The following is a 17,294-nucleotide window of genomic DNA, read 5'->3' on the forward strand; positions in this document are numbered from 1 at the left end:
CTTTTTTCATCTTCCACAAAAGGTTGCAAGTAGAAGATGAAATTTAAGCCTCTGGGAAGGTCTGTGAGAAGGAAGGACACTCCCCTTCTGTGAGACCAGTTCTTGTGGTTTAAGACATGCCCCCCCCCCCCCGCCCCCCAAATCTCTGACACTCCTCTCATCCAGAAGCAGGGTCTGTCTCTTCCTCGGAGCTGGACTTGGTGACTGCTTGACCCATGGTACACAGAAGTGACATGAGCCCGTTTCTAGGCCAAACCTTTAAGGAATTGGCAGCTTCTCCTTCCTGTGTCTTGGGATGTTCACTTTTGGACGGCAGCCCCCATGCTTTCAGGAAGTCCAAGCAGCCCCATGGAGAAGCCCACATGGAGAAGAATCAACAGCCAGCACAACATGCCAGCCACAGGAATGAGCATCTTGAAAGTGGATCTTCCGGCCCTGAGTGAGCTGGCCCAGATGATGCTGTGTGGAGCAGAGGTGAGCTGCACCTGTTGGAAACTGCCCAAATTGCAGACTCAGGAGCAGAATAAAGGATTATTATCGTTTAAGCCACTAAGATTTAGGGTGGTTGGCTACACAGCAATAATAACTAGAAAAGGCTCTTAAATTTCAATCATTTACTCAGGTCACAGAGCTATCTGCTCCCACAGGTGACAGAAAAATATTGTTTCTTGGGAATTTGGGGGTTGGGAGGGGAATGCAGACCCCAGGTTTAACATTCTGTTATATTCATAAAGCAGTGTGATATTGTGATTTATAATAAGAAATATATATTTGATCTTCTCCTAAAACCCTTGGAATTTACAAGAGTGACAGAGGTGTCCTGATATTCCTAACAAACCCCTTTCCACCATAACTGGGTTTACGTAAATGGGGTGACTTTTGGAAGCACCTAAGGACGGGGGGCTGGTTGCCAGGGGAACCAAGCATATGGTTGGAGGGTTGGAACTTTCAGTCCCCCCCCACCCCCAACCCTGACCCCCAGGGGAGGAGGGAGGGCCTGGTGGTTGACTCGATTACCAATGGCCAATGATTTAATCAATCATATCTATGTAATTAAGCCTCCCTAAATACCCAAAAGGATGGACTCAGAGAGCTTCCAGGTTGATGGACACTTGGAGATCCTCAGAGTGTGGCCTGCTCCAGAGGCATGGAAGCTCTGTGCCCTTTCCCCATGCCTGGCCCTATGCATCTCTTCCATCTGAGTTCTGTGAGCCTCTCTAACAAATTAACCAAACCCAAGGAGGGGTCGTTGGAACCTCCAGTCTATCGTCAGTCAGTCAGAAGCACAGCATCTGATGTTGCGGGGGGCGGGGGAGGTCTTGTGGGACTGAGTCCTTTCCCTGTGGGATCTGACAGTCTCTCCAGGTAGCTAAGGTCAGAATTGAGTTGAATTGTAGGACACCCAGCAGGTGTCACCGAATTGTTCAAGGGTGTGGAAAACCCACACACACATCGTACTGGGAGCAGAATCATAAGGAGTTAAGATATTCTGGGAGAAACTAGAACGAAAAAAGTACTTCTCAGGAGGATCTGAAGGTAGGACCAATATTTTTATTAAAAAAAAGAATTTTGAACTTGTATGAGCATCTTGACAAATTTGAGAATGAGACTCCAGAGTCCTGATCTAGATATAAGATGACAGTTGGGAGAAGTTCTGATTTCAAATATTCAAACATGCATCCTGACAGTTGGTTCAGAAAATATGGTCACCATCGCTTACAATATGGAAGAGAATATTCTGGCCTAAAAATGTTGAGTCCGGTGTTACAAGTGGTTGTCTCAACTTCAGCATAACTCTTATAGATTATCTGAATTCGCGTAGCAAAACTTTGTCAGGTTTACTAGGATGAGTTAGCTCTAAAAGGCACCCCTTAGTTAACTTTAGACAAGAGTCTTTACCATTGGTTGGAGAATGGATGTCAACGAGCACATTCTTTATTGCAGTACATTTGATGCTAAAATGATCTTTCTGACAATTACGTGTACTAACTGTCATCGGGCTGAAGTCATTCAGGTGCCAGTTAAGAAGTTTCTGGTTATCAAAATCCTGGACAACAGAATTTACTGTTTAAAAGTCTAAATTTGCAAAACACGTCCTTTTGAAAGAAACTGGAAACTATCTAAAAAGAATCTTTGCTTTACAAAAATATTTACTAAGGTTGTCTTTAGGTAACGACAACCTTTTGTGAATTCAAATTGCAATCATATATATAAAAGTTGTATGTACATAATTATTTAGAAACCCACATTTGTTACATAAGAAGAGGATGCCATGGGCTGAAACTGGGCATGTATTATTCAAAACCCTCCCAGTGCCATGTGACATAAACCCAACCCAAACTTGCCTACGCTGCATTTCCCCACATTCGCCACCTTGGAGTTTTCTGTCACACCTGTGTACTAGCTGTAATATTATTACTGACCTTGTATTGACTTTTTATTAAACTTAGCTTCCTGCTGAGCAATAATGAAATCACAAGTTCCATGTACTAGTTATGTTTTTTTTCTTTAATGCACATTGAAATGAACACACGGAGTTAAATTTTTCACATGTTCATAGGCATTCAACTGAAAATCAGCCTGCAGTCCATCAGTGGTGTAAATGCCATCCTTTAAGGCACAGAGAGGGCATTTACTGAATGGAGAACCAGCTCTCACTGGTTCTCACTGGCAAGTGTGGCATGCGACCTTGTATTCTCACTGGCAAGTGTGGCATGCGACCCTGGCCAAGTCACCTGGTTTCTCCTGCCTCAAGGTCCCCGTTGGAAGAAGTGCGTTAGCCCTGCCACTCTTCAGCCACCTCACGAGAATACCAGGAGTGATAACCCCATGCCGCCGACAACAGCCCTAAGGGAGGGGACAATGAACAACCCCCATCCACAGCACTCAGGTGTGGCCGGCGTGTCCTCACCTCCGGGGTCTGAAGGCCTCTTCTTCCCCGTGTCTGAACGCAGGACCAGAGAGCTTGGGACTGGGAGCCATAGAGGTCATAAGCGGACGGCTGCGGAATGAGGAACTTGACACTCAACTGCTTTCCTGGTGCTAAAGTCTACTAGAGATCCATTAAGTAAACTTGGCTCCAATGAGATAACAAAGGCGCTAAAACTCTATGGGGATAAACCAGGAGCTGGGCTTCCGGAGGTTTAAAACCACGTCCCCAAGAACGTCCCAGAGCAGCCCCGCCAACCTCCTTGTTCCGACCGCTCTGTTTTCGGTCTGCGGAACCCCGGAACCAGGCCATGGCCCCTCCTCCCCATCCCGCCATCTCCCTGGGTCTCAGGGGAAAAGGAGACAGGACGAGGCTGAGGACGCAGAGGTCTCTGGTCCAACTCGGGCTCCCAAGGTTTGCTGCCCAACGGCTGGCTTCCCTCGGGCACGGATGAGGCTGCAGTCACCCGCGTGGGTCTTACCAGGAGGGGTCCCTCACCTGCGGCCCCATCCCCGTAGCCCTTGGTGGATGTAACTCAAGCCCACATCCTTAAAAGACCTAGAACGGGGCCTGGCACGGGGTGGGGATAATTTCAACCTTATTGAACAAATCCCTTTTACAGGGAAGGAGCAAACTGCCAAACCACAGGCCACCCGGCCAAAGCAGGCAGACGTAAAGCAGCTGCCTTAGGTGACGGCAAAGGCTGACGATGACGTCATAGGGATTCTTCCGCGCTGAGAATATAATCCCTGCCTCAGAGGCCGGGCACTGGGAACATGAGAGTGAGGCGATCAGGGCCTTAGATATTATCTCGTGCAATCCCTGACGTCACCAAGGAGAAAACATCAAGGGGTGAAGTGACTTGCCTGAATCCCCCAGATCACTCGTGGCAAATCTAAGACCAGTGACCTTTTTCAGAACACCGCAAGGGAACTTCAGCATACCCTGTCAGTTCCTGGGTGTGACGGTTAAAAGGCAAAACTCCAGGAATATTAGCTATGCTGCCTTTTAGCTGTGTGAGCTAGGGTAAGTTACTTAACCTCTCTGTGCCCTCATTTTCTCATCTATAAAATAGAGGCTGTGAAGGCTAATTAAGATTACATGTAAAGTGCTCCCTAAGCACTTAAACACTGTAATACTTAATAAATGTTAGGTTTTTAAAGTTATTATTGGATTGCCCCAGGGTTTCAGTAGAAATACCACCTGTTTAATCCCTGAGTTGACAGACATGTCCCCCATGGCCCAAACACAGCAGCTAACGGAGCAAAGAGCCCAGGTTTTGGAGTCACACCGGCCTGGGCTTTTCGCCTGGGTGTCACAACAAAATAGCACAGACTGGGCAGCCTAAACAAGAGAATTTATTTTCTCACAGTTCTGGAGGCTAGAAGTCGGAGATGAAGGTGTCAGCAGGGTTGGTTTCTTCTGGGGCCTCCCTCCTTGGCCTTGCAGACGGCCACCTTGTCCGTGTGGCCTCACATGTTGTCCCAAGTGTTCCAGGTCTCTGTCTTCTTGTCTGTGTCCTAATCTCCTCCTCTTTTAAGGACATCAGTCACAGTGGATTCAGCCCACCCCTAGGACCTCAATCATCTCTTTAGGGGCCTCATCTCCAAATACAGTCACATTCCGAATACTGCGGGTTAGGACTTCCACACGCCTTTCTGGGGGATACACTTCAACCCATCATAGCAGGGTGGAGCACCCTCCTTCCTCTTTAGGGAAGGAATACTTAGAGATCCGTAAGTCCTCATCCAGGGCACTGTGCTGGGCCACACTGAATGGGTTTTGAATCCGGAGAGATGTCCAAAACCAGCAAGTGCCTTTTCTCATTCTTCAAATATGCTTTCTGCTTCAAAAAAGATGTTCTTTCACGGAGCCTGGATCCTGTGGCAGGCACTGCCCCAGCCCTACGGGAAATCCACAGCTGACTCAGAGGAGGACAGCATCTTCAAGGTGCTTATGATCTCAGAGAACAGCTCAGGCAAGGAGCCAAGGAATGATGGGAGTGATGGAAAGTGCTAAATGCCCTGGACATTCACAGGCCAAATGCTGGGGTGGACGAGGAGGACAAAACTGACCGTGGGAGCAGAGTGTAGGAGCGCCCAGAGGGGGCGGTTTTGCCCCAGGGGGTTAGGTGGCTGGCTCCGTGGCCTGGGTCGTCTGTATGGATGAAGGGCTGGTGGTTTGGGGAGGGGAAGGTGGTGTCCACCAGTCTTTCATTGGCCTGCATTCCTGGGGGCCAGAGCTCCCAATCCGCACGGGCAGGAGAACTGACTCGGCAGATCCAGGGTGCCCAAGCTATGCTAAGAAACAGCGTCCTCGCTCAATGCCATGGCTGCCCGCACAGGTGACCACTGTCTGCCACTGACCAGCCAGAGCCTCAGTCCCTCAGCCATCCCCAGTCCTGCTGTCTGGGCCATCAGCAACATACGCTCCCTCCCTCTGGACAATTCTGCCTACCAGGGTTCTCTACCTGGCCCCAGTGGCGGGAAAGCTGAAGAAGCTGCTGGGGGGAGGGGCATAGGACGCACCGACTGAGACCACACAAAAGGCCTCCACAGGACACCTCAGGTCCTGTGCCCTAGTATCACCTGCGGGTTAGGAAATAATAATTACCGGAAGAGGGAAAACTATAGTGGAAGGAAGCAGATCAGTGGTTGCCAGAGCCAGAGGGTGGGTTTGTTCTTTTTTTAACCCCCATTATATTGAGGTACAAAAAATTATATCTTGATAAACCTGATACCTCCACAAATAAATAAATAAAATCATATTGGAATTTGGTAAGGCAAACGTTAATCATTGCTCATCCAACCGTCATTCCCCTCCCCACCTCCTTGCAAGCAGAGCTCACCTCTTGCTACAGCTGAGGCAGAAAACACCAGAGACTTGCTTTCTCAGCCTCCGTGGAGCTGAGGCATGGGTATTGATCTATTGCTCTTCAACGGGACTGGATGGAAATTCTAGCAGAGGGATGCTGGGAAAGCCTTCTCTCCCTGATAAATTAAGACAGAAGGAGAAACTCACCTTCTGCCTGCTTTTGGATACAGCTACATGAGAATGTGATGCCTGGAGCAGTGGCAGCTGTGCTGTGACCATGAGGGGACAAGCCTGAGGACAAAGGCCCACATGCTGAAAATGGTAGCCTAGAAGGTTAGAATGAGTCCTCGAAATTATCACTAACCCACTGAATTAACCAACCCTAGAAACTTGCCTCCAGACTTCTGGCTATGTGAGTCTATAAATACCTTGTTTTTTAAGCCAGGTTAGTCCAGGGTTCTTTTACCTATAGCCAATATTATCCTACAAGCCAGGTTGTTAACACCTCCCCAAACTTCCATCTCCCACCCCAAAACAAAGATTATGGTGAAATATAATCTTGTGGTTGTAAATTGAGCCCCATCAGAATTCTGAGCCCCCAGTCCCCACAGATAGTGTTTTCCTCTCTAGCCCTTAAGCAAAATGGGGAAACAGATGCTGGTTTCTCTTGTGTGCAAGCCCATCACCCCTATGTGCGCCCTGCAGCTTAAATGACTGATAACAGTGTCAGGTGCGACCCACACCCATACACCCTCCCTGGTCCCTGTGGCCGTAAGCCCCCATTTGCCCAGGATGGTCCCAGTTTACGTCTGTGTCCTGGCTTGATTATCAATAGCACCCTGCTTCACTCTCAAAAGTATCTCCATTTGGTCAGAAAATTAGGCAGTCTCTACTTCCGGTGGCCTCAGCACACTTTTCTTTCTGCTTACCCAGTGTTTCCCACACTCCGGGAGCGTGCGGCCATTCTGCCTTCCCCACCAAGAGGAAGATGAGAGGCTGGGGTCCTGCCGGGCTCGCTCAAATTCATCTCACCTTGTTCACAGATCCTGACCTGCAGCAGGCGTCTGATGCATGTCAGCTGAACTAAGTCAAATGTGAACAGAGGTAACAGCCTTAAGCTCAAAGGATTGAGGGAAGCCAGGAGAATGTGGGTATGAGGAACAATTTTTGCAGGGAGAAGAGGAGAAATCGGCTGCTTTCCCAGAAGGCCTCACCCTCACCACTGAGCCCTGTCAGCCCAGGGCGCTGAGTAAACTGGTCGTGCACGTCCGGCCATCCAGCTGGCTGATGGAGCCTCGCTGCAAAGGCAGCTCGTGCTCCTCATAACCCAGGGGGGAACCTCGTGAATATATGAACCCTGCAGACGCTCAGCATCCCACAGATGCAAAGAACTCGGGCACTGTAGACCGACACCAAGAGACAGAACAGCCACATGCTCTAAAATACACTGACTGTGAACACTCTCCTGTTTGTGACACACTGAGACGTGGTTTCCCCAGCAGACCACTTTCTTGATCTCATGGTTCAAACTCATAAGCATCTCAGCAAATGCCCCAGGAATATGGCAAAGGCCGTGGGTCCTCAGCTAGTGGTGAGCTCATGACATTGCCTCCCCCAGGGGAAGGCCCTATGAGGGGACAGCAGGGGGAATGTCCGCTCCACCCACCGCAGAGGGAACCACACACATTCTTTCTGAATAACTTCAGGGCTCAATTGTCACAACAGCAGGCAATTCCCGGTCTCTGTCCCCCTCCCTCACAGAAGTTACTTTTACTGGTGAGGCCCACAGAGACTACCCAGCACTGTGCCCGACACATAACAGACACTCAGGGAACGTCAGCCCTGCGTTGGGTTCCTGAGTCATTTTCTCACAAGCTGAAATGTATTCTGGGGGTTGGAGGAAAGAATGTGCAGTGTGCGTGCTGTTGCTTCTTTCACGATCTCTGAGAAGCACGGAGCCAAAGCTTCTCAGAACTTCTATATCACAGACTGCGCCTATGCAGCCAGCTCAGCTAACCTTCCATCTATCTTCAAAAGCTCCCTCTGTGCTAAGGACCATAGGATGAAAGTTGGCTGGATTCTCACAGAATCTTAGCTTGACAAATTAAGGCCCTTCTAGCAGAGGCAAGTGGGCTGGCAAAAGGCCTGGAAAGCATCTCTCGCAACAGCTGAAGGGGCGATGGGTGGAAACGGCCGGGCTGTGGCTGAGCCACATACAAGGCCTTTCTAGCTGCGGAAGCCTTCTCACGGGGGAAGGTGCTGCTCATACAGCAGGATGCTCCAGCCGCGGAAAGTGCTGGAGCAAGTGCGATGTGGTCAGGATTCTCACAGCAGGTAGGGGACTAACTAGGTGACCTCTAACATATCTCCCAAGTCTGAAGTTCTAGCAACTCTAGACTCTGAGCATGAGGAAGACGATGCGGCGTGTGGTCTGGGGGACCGGTAGCCGCAGAATTCTGCACAGGGCACCCTTAGGGGGAACCCAGACAGAAGTCCCATCTGCAATGACCTGGCCTGAGTAGAAGCAGGGGAGAACATCCTGGCCTTGCTGGACGGGCTGTCTGCAGGCTTCTGGGAAGCGATAAAGACCTGGGACAGGAACAGCCCTTCTCCACTGCCCTGTACGTTCCTCCACGAGTGTGCAGTTGTCTCGAAGGCCCTTTTAGAAGGTTCCCACCAGAACCTCTCTCTCCTCCTCCTCACTTATTCAGGCCATCCTGGTCCTGCAGCATCTCTCCAAGTGGACACCCAAGCCAGCGAAGGTGAAGAGCCCCAGAACTTGCCCAGGGCCCCTGAGAGCCTAGAACCCTCAGGCTGGAGGCCCCTGGCCCCTGGAGGGTTTATATGCTAATGCTTTCTCTTGAGCACCTCCAGACCACGTGTCTAGTTGGCATCCGAAGCCATAACAGGCCTGAGGTTTCAAGTTTTCAGGGAAGATTTTTTCCCCGCCCCAAATCCAGACTAAGACAGACAAGCTCCCCTGCTTCCATGCCAACGGGCCGATGTCTAGCCCATCCTTTCTCCAAGCGTGCAAACCTCTGCAGGGGCCCTTTTTAGGCAGGGTCTCCATTCCAGCTCCCAGGCTGTCTCCAGCCCTGGAGAAGGCACTGTCAGGATTCAACTCCCTTTGGCTCTGACACCAGCACTACCCCTCAACACCCCACCAACCACCCCCACCCCCAGGACCGGCCTAGCATAAGCACAAGCTTACCGTCCACAATCCTGAGTTCTCTGGGGATTTCCCTTATATCCTATGAGCTTAGCTCTTCTTTGAAAGGATGCTAGTTACATTTTATACAGCATTTCTTGGTGCTGGGTACTTGGAAAGTTTTCAAGATTTTTACTCCACTGTGGTACGAAAAATAGTCTCAATCGGTGTTGGGATACCTTCTTTGGACTTGTTCATGGAAATCTTCCCTGGCTGACCTCCCACTCCAAGCAACTAATTCTGGCCACATCCTTGCAGATCCACAAACGCAGGGTGAACACCTACTATGTGCCAGTTGCTATTTTGGGTCCTGAGAATTTAAAAATGCAAAGACTGGAGCTCTGCCTGATACACATCAGCCCTAGAACATAGCAACACGAGAGAAGGAGCAGCGGCCACATCACTCTCCTATTTAATTCGCAATCTATTTGCCCAGGTTGTTACAGCTTTTCAGCGGCTTCCTGTGTCCACATCCTGTCTCCCAACTAGATTGCCTGCTCCTCCAAAGCAGGGTCCGTGTCTTCCCCGCCCTTTACTCATGCTCCAAGGGCCTGAGACAGCGCTCTGCTTACCATGGATGTTAAAAAATGAAAATGCCTAAGCTAAGGAAGGGTGGAGGCATTTGAAAATAAAAACTAATGGGGAAATGAATACTAATAAACATTTGCTGAAAAAAAAAAAGAAAATGCCTCTCCCCTAACTCACTCCAATGCTCCCAGCTGAAGCACACTCTTGGCTGTTGCTGGAATCTGCCAGCTGGGCCTCCAGCATGACACAGCATCCCCGCCTGGCTTCCCTGACGACAGCGGCCCCGGCATGACAAAGGATTCTCTGACAGCGGGAGGAAGAGGTCTTCTCATTGTCTGCAGCAGCCCCTACCACGGTCACACTCAGGTGCAGAGCTCGTCCCACTCCTAGAACTGGCGCTTCTGCCCGTCCTTCTGCTTCCGGCTTGCAACCTGGGTGTTGTGTCATCTGTAAGACAGCTCCACTGCAATATCCTTCTGCAATTCAAATTCAAGGTGTCTAACACTGAACTCACCACAATGAACTCACTCTAAGCCCAGAAGACCGGCTCCAGCAGCCAGAAGTTCACACCTGGGTGAAGGCCACCATCCACCGGCTCAGCGAGGCCAGAATCCTGGGAGTCACTGAGACATCCTCCTTATCTCCCAGAGCCAAGCCATCACTGCAGACTTTACTCCCCCAGTATTTGGAATACATGATCTTCCCTCCATCCCCATACACACGGTGGCTGTGGTTCCAGCCAGGCCTCACTCATTTTACCTGGACACCGTCTGGAGCCTGTCACTGCCTCCTCAGCCCAGTGGCCGCCTGGTGCCAGTCCTGTTCCCTTCCGATTCATGGCGGTATGCCTCGACTCTTCTTACACCCTGTCCTCCATGCTCGACCTGCAGGCTAACAGCCAAGGTCCTCAGCAGGCTCCCAAAGCCCCTCCCCGCCCCTGTTCTTGACCTCGCTGCAGCCACCCTTCCTACACCAGCCAGCCTCAGCCGCCACACCTCTGCACACACTCTTCCTTCCCCACAATGCCCCTCACCAGTCTCCTCGCCTGGCTAGATCCTTTCAGCCACTCCGATTCCGCTCCTGTGTTGCTCCCTTTGGAAGCCCTCCCTGATCTCTGAGGATAGAACAGGTGCCCCTTGTCCGTGCTACTGTAAAGCTTCCGGAACTTTCGCTACCACTGCGCTCGCCACACCATACTGAACTTAACTGTTACGTGTCTGTCTCTCCTGTGAGCCAGTGGGCCCTGTGAAGGCGGGAGGCTGGGCCTGCTCCCTGTTGTAGCCCCAGGTCTAGCACAGAGCTGGGCATAGAACAGAGCCTGATCCCTATTAAGAAGCGCCTTCTGACTGTGGGATGATCCATCCCCACCCCAAGCACACACAATTTCCCCTTTACCGCTTTTGGGCCATTGTCCCGGCTGAAAAACCTCCTCCAGGTCCACCCCAGGCCTACTCCCAAATTCAGCTCTTCCATGAAACGGTCCCGAACTGGCCCCACTCCACACATCACAGGTGAGATAACTACCTTTTATCCATCCCACCCCCTGGGTAAGTTAGCACTTGAGTCTCTCTCTGTGGCTGGATAGGAGCCAACTGCAGACATAAGGAAGCTCCATGCACAAAACAGTAATGGTGATGCAACGTGGGGGCCCCCTCAGCCCCAGGCACTGGACTTGAAGTCTGAAGACCTGGGTTCAGATCCCTGCTCAGCTACTTCCTTGTGACTTCAGCAGGTCACTAACCACGGAGGCTCAGTTTCCTCATCTACAAAACGGGAATCATGACAACAGCCTCGCAGGACTATTGTAAAAAGCAGACGGGATAATTTGTGTGAAACACTCTGGAAACAGTAAAGCCACATCAAGTGTAGGGTGTGATAACAGTCTTCACTGCCAACCAACCCCCTACCCAACTCCACCACCTCCCACCCCAGGAGTTTTCGTCCTTCTGGAGTCGGGAGAGCATCGAATGAAACCTACAATCCCGTTCCTAGAAAAATGTACATACGTAAGAGCTTTGCAAACACTTTCAGGAGGTTCCTAAGGACCCTGCCATGGGAAGGGAAAGCCACCAACCAAACTTACGAGTGCTAGAAGGCCCCAAGGCCTGCCATCTTCCGAAATATATGCCCTCATCCAGAGTCCCGGATGCCAAGATGAAAGACAGGGGAGGGCAGCCCTGTCTCAAAGGAGAGCAATCTGGAGACTAAAACATCAATCCTAATGCCTTTCCCAGAACCAGAGGAAAGGAGAGAAAATAGAGAGTCCTCTCACTCTTTGGGAAGAACTCCACTTTTTTTCAGAAAGCATCACGGTATAGAGCAGAAGAATGATGAGGTATCCAAATCCAAGGTTTCTTGTCCCACTCTCCCAAGGGCTCCCTGAGACTTTGGGCAAGTCATTGCACCTCTCCAGGCCTCAGGGTCTTCACATGGAGATCAGCTCATGGGCAAGGCCCTTCAAGCTCTGGGTGCCCAGGATCCGACGATGTGTCTGTTCTTACTCTGTTCTGAACCACAGCTCTGGCCTGGGTTTAATTCAGAAACACAAGGCAGATGTCGACAGTCAGCATGGTGATAATTCAGGGAGAAGGCCACCATCACAGCATTGTTCTAAATTAAATGGCGTGAAGGATGAGGCAGGGGGCAGAAGAGCAGAGCTCGAAGTGAGCAGCTGGGCTCAGGTGACCAGTGAGTCAGCAGTGAGGCCCAGAGGTAGAGGATTCCCCTAAAAGAACAACCAAAGGGGCTGCCACATTAGCGGGTAAGCTATGCAGAAATGCCACCACGTTTGGAGAATTCCCAGAGACTGCAATTTGCCCGTCTGTTTGTACCTCCTGTTCTCTATCTGGGCTCGGGATTCTAGCTCCATCCCAACCACTCCCTCCTGCTTCCTCCTTCATGATCTGAACTGCAAACAGCGGAAGCTTAAAACAAGAGCTGTGGACCCCCCCACACACTGGGATGAAACTGGAGGACAGTGTCAGGGACCCCAGAAGTGAGTTTAGGAAGAGATAAAAAGCAGACGCATATTAAAACATCTACACAGACCTGTAAGAGAGAGACTACTAACTCAGGCAGGGCCGAAGTAAGACCTTGACCAAAGCCACAGTCTATCACGGAAGGCAGCCTATCCCAGCCCATCACAGCCCATCACAGCCCAGCAGAGCTGGGGCAGGACCATGGAGAACAACTTGCCAGCTCCTCATTGCCCAGCAGAGTGAATCTGTTGGTTGGCTGTGGGGTCATTTCCCACTAGCTGCCTAATGTCTACAGAAGGACATACCTCCAGGCCCACCAGGAGGGTTCCAAACAGCCTGAAGTCCAGAGGTAACAAGGGACGCAAGGCTCTTCGTCCTCTGTTGCTATCTTCTGCATTTGTTCCAGGATGAGAACTGGCATGATGAGTCCCTTGCAACCAACATACGTGAAACTGACTGAGTCCCAGGGTGAGCACTCTAAAATATTTATGATTTGTTCCCTCCCATAGGCTCTAAATCATCGGCTTTACTGCACCGTAACTCAGCTGTTTCTGCTACACTATCTTTGTGTGCCCAAACACAGTGGTGGATCTAGCCTAAGGTAGGGGCTCAATAAACTTTTGCCAGACTCAGAAGCTTACATTTGTCTGCACAGCTAGAATATGTCTTTTAGCAAGCAAGGACTGCGTGTTAAATTTTCTTTGTATGCACTTCAAGATAAACATGTAGGTGCTTGATATATATTTGTGAATGAACGGTTGATTCATTGGGTAAACCTAACAACCCTCCAGGCTGTGCCTATGAACCTTCATTTTCACAGACTTGGAGAAATACATACAGGCATGCATGAGCTCTCTGCTCTTTTCTGGGCTTCCTCGTCCCTGGAGAGGGAGCAGAGCGGGGAGTATAACCTGAGATGGTTTCTCAGGGGCCCACACTTTAAATCAGATGGCTTTGAAACCAGTAACTAAAGGGTAAACCTTGGATTGGATGAGGACTCCGTGAACTGCACCCATGTGAACATAGGCATGTGTTGCATTAACATATGTACCATATGCACATATCCCATGCAGGCATGACGCTGGTATATACTGGATGTATCGGAACTGATACCCCGTCACCAACAGCAAGCTATCAGATGACAGATAATAACAGCAATGCAGACTTCTGTTCTTTAGTGACCATTCTCATTAGGCACTAGTAACAAATCAAACGTGTTTTGACAAAGAAAAAATACCAGCATAATTTACCCACTTTCTCAGGTTCAGTATTTCCTGAGGTGTCAAGACCTACTCTCAAAAAAAAAAAAAAAAAAAAGTGGCCACTATTTAAATAAAAAGCCATAGGCTGGAAGAGAAATCACAGTTATGGGGAAGCAGCCCTTCCCCTACTGAGAGGCCCCAGGCAAGTCATGGGACTTTTGGGGCCTCGGTGTGCTCATCTGTAAAATGAGGTTAATAACCCCCCTACCTCACAGGACTCTCTTAAAAAATGATGATACAAGGGGGAAAACCCTGCTCTGTAAAGTCATACAGACAGATGATTATTCTAGCACTCTGTTAATCACTGATGACACCGTACCCCAGAATGAGTTACAAAATTACTGCCTCTAAGCGGACGTTACGCAGGACCGACACCTGACACAGGCGATGAGATGATCCCTGTGTAAACCGAATCGTGTTTCAAACACTCAAAGGGAGTTTCCTCAGGCAACCTGAGTGCATTCTGTGAGGGACTGCATATCTTCTAACGTCTGTTCTGCGCATTCTGTTCTCGTGTAATTGGGTTTTCTCGAAAGCCAGGCAATTTCCTTGCTCGGTCCGAGCATGCTCGGAGCCGAGATTCCTGAGGTTTTCGGCCCAGGCCGGGTGCTGGGCAGGAGGAACCGGGACTACAGCCGCGGCTCCTCCCCTCCCTCTGGGAGGCTCCTTCCTCTCCCCTCCGGCTCGGGTGGCGGCAGCCGGCGGCGCCCGTGCTGTGTCACTTTCGCCCTCGGAGGCTCCAGCCGCTTCCTGCCTTAGCGCGCGGGCCCCTGGCCTGGGAGATAATCCCCCGACCGCGGAGCCGAGCGCCGAGAGGGCAAAGGCCCGGGCCCGCTGGACACCGGACAGCGGTGCAGGCGGCAACGCCGGGCAGGGCCGGGCCGGGGCGGCCGGGCAGCCTTTGATCCCCACCATCCCCAGGACCAAGGACCGGGAGCGGGGTCGCAGAGCGCGCTGATTCTCTCCAAGGTCTGCGAAGGCAGAGGCGGGCGCACGGGCACGCGCACCCACAGAGCGCCGCGGTGCAAGGGTCACCCCGAGCGTGTCGGGCGGGCCGCGGCGACACGCGCGCTCCCGCGGCTCCTCCCGGCCCGGCCAGACCAGCCCCCCGCGCCGCTGAGAAGGCGGCCAGTCCTCTGGGTCAGGGGGCATTGGGGACGCGGAGGGAGGGACGGTGCGACTCTGGCTGCAGGGCGGGACGCGGACTCCTTCATGGAGCCCGCGCGCACACAACCCCAGTATCGTCCCGGGCCCACAGCCTCACGACCCCCTCTCCTAGTAACCTGGGTGCGTGCGCGCGGACACACACACCACAACAAGCCCAACTGGGACCACGAGGGGGCTGGCAGGACCAATCCCCGCGGGGGATCGGGGCCCACGCGTGTCCCCACTACGCCGCGGTCTGCGGTCCCCGCCCCCCGCACACACACGCCAGAGCGGTGTGTACACACAAACAGCTGGGCGGGGGAGGCGACGCCTCACTCCCCGGGGTGGGGACGCACGCGGCGCCGCCGGCCATCCCTCCCCTTTACATGCCGCACCGCCCTCCTTGCTCACACCTGCCCCCCAGCCCCCAAACTCAACGAAACCAAACAGCCAATGCCACCCAGATGAGGGGCTCGGACCCCCGATTGTCTTTTATCGTCAATGGAGAGAAATACCCAGCTCAGACGCGCGGTCCCCGGGACGCCTTCTCCAGTCGCACCCAGGCTCCGGCACGCGGCCCTCAGGTTCCCCGGACCTCCGCCGCAGACCGAGCCACCGCCCCCTGCCCGCCCTCCCCCACGACCGCCGTCCGGGACGGTCACCTGCTCGTCATCCTGAAGAACCCGAGCCAGAGCCCACCCCTGGCTGCTCGGGTCACTCGCCACCGCAAGCTAGCTTTTCAGAGCCTGTCAACTTAACCCCCAATCCGCCGGGCGGACCTATTCCCCAGGCCCAACTACACCGCGGCGACAGGAATAATAAAAATGCCAACAGAATCACCACCGCGGGGAATGTCCAAAGCTGCAACCGCAATAGATGCACCGATCCGGTTTCATCCTCTGCTCCCATCCCCCGCGCCCCCCGCGGCCCGCGGGCTCACCGGGGACGGAGGGAGGGTGCAGCCTGTCTAGACGACAGACATCCCCGCGCCCGCGGGGACGGGCGCGCACACACACGGCCGCTGCCACAGACACAATCAGTCACCAGAGGAGGGAGGGGCGGGGTGGAGACACTCTCTCGGGGTCCCTCCGGCAGCCGCGAGTGCAGCAGCCTCCGGCCGGGAGCCGCGCTCCCAACCTCAGCGGAGCGCAGTCAGAACAGCTGCAAGTTTGGCTGGTACTAAACCAACTGCTCGATGCAGCAAATGCGGGCTTCAAAACAAAAGGGAGAGGAATCACGCTCGCTCTCTTCCTCCCCCGCGGGTCGGAACCCGGCACATGACAGCGGCTACACCGCGCGGCTCCAACGCAAACCGGGCTCCAGCCGTGCGCCCCCCAAGCACCCCCCTCCTCACCAGAGCTCCAGGGCTACAGCTCCCCCCCGGGCGGGGAACCCGGCAGGAAAGAGGCTAACCTGGGGAGGGGACGAGATCGGGGAGTGCGGTCCTCAACAGAGGCGGGCACGGTGGATGGGCGCGGACGCCCGACTGCCCCGGCGCAGGAAGGGAGAAGGGGGCTAATTGTTTGGGGCGGTTTTCCCGGATTTATCTCTAAGCACGCGCACGTCACGCAGCCCTCCTCCTGGGTCCCCGAATCGATGGGCAAGCTGAGATGACTAAAAGAGGGGGGCGGACGGGGGGATGCTCACCTCGGGGTCCCTCTGGCCGCTGCTCCGAGCCCGAGTCGGGGGGTGGGGGGAGGGGGCAGGGAAGGGGAAGGGAGGGAAGAGGCTCGGAAGAGCCGACTCCTGCCTCGAGTTCTGCGCGTCCCGGCTGCGGAGGGGATCGGGCGCCCCAGCGCACAAACCCAGCCGAGAGGGGAGGGAGGGAGGGAAGGGAAAGAGGGAGGGAGGGGCGGGTGGGGGGGAGGGAGTAGAGGAAGGAAAAAAAATGAACCCTGCTCTGACACAGGGAAAGAGAATGTAGGAGAGTGACGTCCAGGCCCCACCCTCCCCTCCGGCCACGTGCAAAGACTTGAAAGGAAAGAGGGCGGCGGGAGGCCTGCTGGGTAATGTAGTTCGCCTTTCTTTCCCAGGATGGCGGGCCCGGGAGAGCCGGGCGCTGCCGGGACGCCGGAGATGCAGCCAGAGCAGCCGAGACAGCCCAGGGGAGTGACGCCGAAAGCAGCCGTCTTACGCTCCCTTCCCGCCAACCCCGGCGCGACCCTGGGTGGGGACCTCTGCATTGGGAGAACCGGGGGCTTAGGTGCTGTCCAGGCTTTCAGGGAAACGTTTAGTTTTAGGGGCTGGAAGGCTTTAAGGATGAGGACTTCCGAGCTTAAAGTCCAAAACCTGTCCTAATGGCAGATAAAAGGAAGCTTTGTGTATGCACCGGGCGGCCCGAGTGGCGTTATTAATGCTGCATTAAATGCTAACGTCTGTTATTGAGATGCACATGTTATAATTAACATTTGAACATCTCCGTGGCAGGG

At 53.0% G+C, this 17,294-nt stretch overlaps 1 protein-coding gene across 6 annotated transcripts in view; it reads right to left on the reverse strand.

The window, feature by feature from the left end:
- The window catches only part of CTIF (cap binding complex dependent translation initiation factor), a 291,174-nt gene extending 274,387 nt beyond the window's left edge, over positions 1-16,787 (reverse strand). For 2 of the 6 annotated variants that reach the window (XM_044774703.2, XM_044774696.2), the window contains exon 1: positions 16,513-16,770. The gene's annotated coding sequence lies outside the window, so the exon portion shown is untranslated. Of the gene's footprint in view, positions 1-15,805; positions 15,958-16,512 lie in introns of those variants that run through there. The other 4 variants (XM_044774705.2, XM_044774704.2, XM_044774701.2 and 1 more) reach the window with 4 other exon arrangements.
- Between the last annotated feature and the right edge of the window lie 507 nt (positions 16,788-17,294).

This window comes from Equus asinus, chromosome 7, assembly GCF_041296235.1.
Source record: "Equus asinus isolate D_3611 breed Donkey chromosome 7, EquAss-T2T_v2, whole genome shotgun sequence".
NCBI classification, from domain to species: Eukaryota; Metazoa; Chordata; class Mammalia; order Perissodactyla; family Equidae; genus Equus; species Equus asinus.